This window comes from Diabrotica virgifera, chromosome 9 (genome assembly GCF_917563875.1).
Source record: "Diabrotica virgifera virgifera chromosome 9, PGI_DIABVI_V3a".
Taxonomy (NCBI): domain Eukaryota; kingdom Metazoa; phylum Arthropoda; class Insecta; order Coleoptera; family Chrysomelidae; genus Diabrotica; species Diabrotica virgifera.
Genome location: NC_065451.1, coordinates 61,983,966 through 61,991,574, shown reverse-complemented (window position 1 = coordinate 61,991,574; position 7,609 = coordinate 61,983,966).

The following is a 7,609-nucleotide window of genomic DNA, read 5'->3' as shown; positions in this document are numbered from 1 at the left end:
ACCGGTTTTCCGGCGAGGGTGCCTACATTGGTTCAGTAATCTTCCGACCACCGGCCACCGACAATGAGTTCCGATGAAGATAGGTTAATGTGTTGGCTGTTGTTGGAAAACAACGTTCTTAAAAGACGTAGAAAAAACGTAGATGGATGCATCAATTTAATAAAGACAGATCTTCAGGAGAATTTAATAGACACAAAAATCTACGTAACTATCCTGATAAATTCAAAGAGTACCACCGCATGACTGTAGAAACATTTGATTACATTCTTGAAGGGATAAGAGACAATATATCCGGCCAATCCAACTTCAAAGAATGCATCAGCCCAGAAGAAAAATTTAGTATCACAATAAGGTATGGACTTAGGGTTACGGAATTTTCGCAAATAAAAAACATGAATTTCGCATTTACTTTTTTTATAATTGCAAAATTTCGCATTTATTTAGCCTTTTTTTTTAACTACGAGTAAAACAAAAAATATTAATTAAAACCTAACATTTAACATGTAATTTCGACATTCGACTCTTTAACCTTCCGATGACCAACCTTTTTTTGTTACACGAATGACCAAGGGGGGGAAAATTACCCCAGGTCAAAAATGTCAAAAATGACAATTAACAAACATGTTAGCTTGCAATCCCCAACTTGTAACCAACTTGCAACCATCTTGCAACCAATTTGCAACCAACTTGCAACCAATTTGCAACCAACTTGCAACCAATTTGCAACCAACTTGCAACCAATTTGCAACCAACTTGCAACCAGTTTGCAACCATCTTGCAACCAATCGGAATGAAACCAAACACTTCTCGATGAGAATAGGAGAAGCTACTCCCGACGTCGGCCGATATCGGATCTGATCTGATCGGAGAAAAACGGATCCAATGTAGGCACCCTCATTTAATACTATGGGTTTATTTTTTATTCCGACGTCGGCCGACGTCGGATCTGATCTGATCTGATCGGATCGCAGAAAAACGGATCCAATGTAGGCACCCCCATTTAATACTATGGGTTTATTTTTTATTCCGACGTCGACCGACGTCGGATCTGATCTGATCGGAGAAAAACGGATCCAATGTAGGTGCGGCCTTAGGCATTGGATCCGATTGGCCTAAGGCCGCACCTACATTGGATCCGATTTTCTCCGATCCGATCAGATCAGATTAGATCCGATCCGATCCGACAGGCGGCGCCTACATTGGACCCGTCTTTCTCCGATCAGATCAGATCCGATCAGACCGGTTTTCCGGCGAGGGTGCCTACATTGGTTCAGTAATCTTCCGACCACCGACCACCGACAATGAGTTCCGATGAAGATATGTTAAGGAGATGATGACATTGAATTTATTTAAACATGTTAGCTTGCAACCCCCAACTTGCAACCAACTTGCAACCAGTTTGCAACCAGTTTGCAACCAGTTTGCAACCAACTTGCAACCAACTTGCAACTAAAATTGCAACTCTGAAACCAAACACTTCTCGATGAGAATAGGAGAAGCTACTCCCGACGTCGGCCGATATCGGATCTGATCTGATCTGATCGGATCGGAGAAAAACGGATCCAATGTAGGCACTCCCATTTAATACTATGGGTTTATTTTCTATTCCGACGTCGGCCGACGTCGGATCTGATCTGATCGGAGAAAATCGGATCCAATGTAGGTGCGGCCTAACTTGGGGATTAAAAATACAAGATCTTAAATATTTACTAATTAACGGAAAAATTTTTGCAAATATTCTCGAAGCATTTCTTTCGTTTATGGCGAAATCATCTCCAAGAGACATAAATGTGTGTCCTGTTATCTTTTTTAGAGTTAAAAATAAATAAAAAATAAATAAAAAATAAATAAAAATTGTTTGTGTTTTACAATATTTTTCCATTAACTAAAACGTATGAAATGAACCGTATACAATCTAGGTCTGTATTGAAACTTCATCGCTCTACAATTGAGAGACAAACTTTTAAATTGTTTTGCTTCCTCTTCTTTCGCATTTTCATCACAAGATACAGACGCACGTTCATTGTACCAATAGTCATCACTACCACTATATTCACTATTATCTTCAAATACAGAACTTCCTGGTTCACTGTTTGTATCTTCAAATATTGTTTCAAGTCTTTTATAGGTGAAGTTCCTGCATCCCTATTATGTATTTGCAATGGTGACAACCCGACTGTAACACTCCTTTGAAATTTACACTGAATACCTTTATTGAGATGCCGTTTTTGAGGTAATGCTGGTTGGTTTAATTCAGGTCCTGATGGAACAAAGTTTGTGAAATTAGGATCACACTGTCTCTTATCATCATTGTCCTTTAGAACAGACTTAGATGTAGAAGCGGCATCTTCAAGTAGCTGTCGTTTAACCCTTTTAAGGGCTGCTTCCCTCACAGGCCGAAAAAAGCTCGTTTTCTCTCTGGTTGACAATCAAATGTGTGCTTGACAATACCTGAAATAATAATTTTGGGGCCACCCATAATCTTGAATTATATAAGTATTTATAGTTATACATGTCTTGTTCCAACTGCAACCAATACCTAAACAAGTTTAAGCAGGCACATTTCATGAAACGACAACTTTTTTCTTGAAATAGAAAACGTCTTATTAGGTACCTAATTAGATAAATAATCACATCGAAATGATACTCACAGACATAAAGACCTTTGCTACTTTGTGAAATATCCTTTTATCTCGCAAGCATGCCTTTAGCCATTTTAATCGACGTTTTGATTCTACTAGTAGAGTCAGGCCCGGCCCTAGGGATTTTGCCGCCCTGGGCAAGCTGGGCGACTGCTGCTGCCCCCCCCCCCCTTGGTAGAGCCATGACTCACCACCTTCCTTCAGTCATCACCAAGATTGGATTTTTTTGTTGTGTGCATTGTGCTAAATTAGTTAATACGCCATTTTCCACTTTATTTGAACGATACACGCTTAAAAACATATATATTTGCAATATTTTTATGAAATTTTACTACATTACTATATTAACATGCTTTAATATCCAAAAACTCACTATCCATATCCATAATTACACACTTACTTTTTTAAGTAACACCCTTCTTGCCTTGGTACGGGAAAAGTCTTAATACTTCTCCAAGATCCAGGTACCCAGCTATTTCGTGTTCAATAGAGATTGTCGTTAGAGCACTCAAACGTTGACATAGTTGATCTTAAGTAATTTTTTATTAGTTTCAGCTTTGAAAAGCTTCTCTCTCCAGAGCCCACTGTCACTGGTAGGGTTAATAAACTGCTCGTCAAAAGTTAGGGATATAGAAAATTCTGCTGAATTTTTATAGTAGATTTTTTCGTGAACAGATTAACGGATTCCGCTATTTTTTTTATTATTTTAAACTTTTCTTTAGTATTTACACAGTTATGCAAAGGTTTACTTAAACTTTTTTTTGTACTTATACCGGGTGGAAGAAAAGAAATGTTTTCCTTATGTTAAGTTTGAGACGCTCTGTAGGGAGGACGAGGTACAAATGGGAGTATATATTGAAATCGTATTGTAGTCTTATGTTTTGTGAACATTATGTTTTTTAAATGTCCCTGATATCTTTAGAAATAAAAAAAATAGAGGGTTTGTTAATTTAACATGTGTTTTAACCGAAACAAAAGTTTGAGACACCTTGTAGGGAGAAAAAGGCACAAAGGTGAGTATACCTTGATATTTTGTTGTAGCCTCATATTTTGGGAATATTTTATTTTTTAATTTCTCTGATATCTTAATTAACAAAGAAACTATACAATATTACTGTTTAATATGTGTTTTAACTGACGACATGCGTCACATCACACATGTGAAACATAGAAAAACATATTAAAGAGTAATACCGTCTAGTTTCTTTGTTATTAAAGATATCAGAGAAATTAAAACAATAAAATATTCAAAAAATATGAGACTACAACATAGTACCGGAGTATACTCACCTTTGTGCTTTTTTCTCCCTACAAGGTGTCTCAAACTTTTGTTTCGGTTAAAACACATGTTAAATTACAAAACCGTCTATTTTTTTTGTTTCTAAAGATATCAGGGACATTCAAACAACAGCATGTTCACGAAACATAAGACTACAATATTATTCTGATGTATACTCACATTTATACCTCGTTCTCCCTACAGGGTGTCTCAAACTTAACACAAGAAAAACATATTTTTTTCTTCCACCCGGTATAAGTACAAAAACTAAGTTTGAGTAAACCTTTGCACAACTGTGTAAATACTAAAGAAAAAGCTAAAATAAAAAAAATAGCGGAATCCGTGTGTTCGCGAAAAAATCACCTATGAAAATCAGCATAATTTTCTATATCCCTAACTTTTGACGAGCAGTTTAAAATCCTCAAAGAAACACTAACGTTGGGTGCGAAATCAAAATCATACTCTCTAATCAATTTCAGGGTCTTTAGAGGTGTACTCTTGGGATTCACAATCGTAGAAAGAACTTTGAGTTCATCTTTGAGATCAGCATAATTTGGATTTTTTGACTCATCAAAAGTTAAAACATCACATAGCTTAAAATCTGATAAATCACTAGCAATTATATCCTTAATTTGGTTTATGTCGTACAAAAACTAAAAAATTTCACCATGGCTCTTAATTTGCTGAAATATATCACTTAATACATTAACGGCTGTGTCTATAATTATTAAATAGTAAGTCATTTTAGATATAATAAGTCAAACTTATATCGTGTCTCTGAATCCTAGGTGCACACTTTTATCTTCAGCTTCAGAGCCAAATTGTCTTTTAACTTTCCTATTTCTTGCTATTACTGTAAAGTAAAATGTCATGCCATATTACCACAGAGTAAAGAAAAGTAAAGTCACTGATTTGCCAAAGAGCTTCTTCATGAGCAACCATTTTATCGTTGTTTTTATTGACAGTGATTTCTACAAGAGCCTCGTAGATTTCTTCAATTTGGTATCTAATCGGAGTAATTGCATCAACTCTATTTCCCCATCTAGTTTCGGACATAGACTTCAACATGCTAGAAATATGATTTTTCTGTATAGGTCAACATTGAATAGATGCTGAGAAAAAGTTTTAAATTTTTGACACTAAGGAAAAGAAAGAAACTGCAAACTGTGATGCTTTAGCAGCATCGTTAACGACTGAGTTGGGTGAATGGCTAGAACATGGGACAAAAAGTTCTTCCCTTTCATGTTTGCCCCATTATCATACTCTTGTCCTCTCATATCTTGCAAAGGTATTCCCAGTTCATTCGGTTTTTGCAAAATAACTTCTGTAAGTCCAAAAACTGTGATTTCCAGTACAGGCACAAATACAAGAAAATATTCTGCAATTTTTACACTTTGTGAATAGGAACCTAAATCAACAAAACGTACAAAACGAGTCATCTGTTCCACCACAGAAATATCAGGTATGCAATCTAAAATTATGCTCTAATACTTTGCTGATTTCAAAAAGTTTAAAATTTTATTTTTGGTTTGGTCATGGATGAGTTAAATAATTTCGTTTTGAATACGTTTTCCCAAGTAGTGATGCTGCTTGTTACTATCATTCGTTGTTCTCCTAATTTGCTCTTGTAAAACATAATCAAATTTTCCACAGAGCTCAACAAGCTTTAAAAAATTAACATTGTTGTGGAAAAAATTTATCAGAATCGCCCCTCAATGGAAGACAATGTTGTGCTAAGAACTGTATTATTGACATAAGTCGTTCTAAGCCAATTTCAAAATTGGCTGTCCTCTAAAATTTGCCGCTCCTAATTTTGCCGCCCTGGGCGGCCGCCCAGTTCGCCCACCCCTCGGGCCGGGCCTGCGTAGAGTAAAAAATTGTTTGTTGGATGTTCTGACAGTTGTGCTTTGGCATTTTACTTATATTATAGTACTTATATTACGCTACGCAGATTTGTTTTCAACTTTGATAAAGCTAAAATACAATAATATAAACACCGAGCAAACAAGACAGTTATTCGACACGCACAACTAACAATGGCAGAAAGCATTCAATGCAATAGCTCACCGAACGCGCGAACGAGAACGCAGTGGTTGGTGACGTCAGACCCCAGCTCGCGCTTTTGAAGTTGTTTGAAACGGAAATTTTGGGGGCGGAACTTTGATCAGTTGTTATACGTACACCATTCATTGTTAAGACGTAATATTTTGAATATAACATTTTTAAACATAAATTACCAATTTTATGCAAAAATATTTTTATGTGCAAGTTCCCTATTGTGTGTACTGTACGCCACATAAAATGCTCGTTTTATATGCAATGATGATGCTTCATACAGTGGCGGCTCGTGACCTCAGTATGCTGGTAGGCTACACATATACTTCGGGTAGGCGACAAAAAATATCCTACAATTTGTACTACATTTTGAGCCGTCTTGCAATACTAAATGTAATCTATGAGCGCAACAATATTTAAAAATTGCTTTTGGAGCATCTACTTTAATTTTTGATTGTAATCCGTTTAAAGAGCCAGCCATTACACTTGCACCATCGTAAAATTGAGCAATTAATTTATTTTTGTAATCATATGACTCAAGCACGTTTGAAATTAAACTATATCGAGCGTCTGCAGATCTATTCTCGCTAACATCAAAAAACCCTAAAAATCTTTCTGTTACCTGACCAACTTTGTTAACAAAACGGATTGTTAAAGTACACTGTGATTTTTCGGTTATATCAGTAGTATCGTCCGCTAGTATAGAAAAAAATTGACTTTCATTAATTTCTGTTGAAATTTCATTTTTTACGTAATCGGCAAGACAATCTATTAAATCATTTTGTATTGTTTTTGACAAACCCGTGAACACCCCTTCTATTTTTTAACATGATCCTGGATTTCCTGATCGCGTTTAACTACTAAATTAAAAATTTCTTTAAAATTACCCATGTTTGAAGAATTATGGCTCTCATCACGACCGCGAAATGCAAGTTCTTGTTTTGCTAACAGAATTGTAACATCAATTTCTTCAACTTCTTCAATCTTTTTCAACTTTTTCATTATATATCTTAGATATTATTATATATATTAGATAGAGAAATATGTCCAGCTAAAGCACTGTCAATAGTTTGTTTATTTTTTCTAACCGTTCTAAAACTTAGCAATTGTTTAAATGTTCTTTCGAAGATTCATGTTTTTTTACACTAGCTGATAAATTTTTCAAATCTGAATATCCCTGACTCACCCAAACATTTTGCTTCAAATTTGAGAGCAACAGACAAGGCCAACAGAAAAGTGAATTTTTAAAATAACTTCCGCTTAGTCATTTATGATTTTCATGTTTCATTGTTTTAAACGATCTCGAAAATGGTCGATTGTCTTTTGTCTTATCTGTGGATAAAATTGTTAAATTTGGTAAAGGCCGGCCCATTGAAATAATTTCTGATCTTTCTTGATTTTGGCGTCTTGAAAAAGGCGTCTCGACCAAACTGCATATTACATCGTTTAAAATATTCATATTCGATGACTAAAGTTTTTCCACCAATAAAACTAACACACCTACGTTCCAACAACGTCAAATATTACTTATTTTATTTATGTGTCAAATAATAATTTACTCTTCGAATAAATTGATAAGTTAACAATTAACCTCGCTTTAAATTTTTAATTATCTATATAATCTAATGTGACA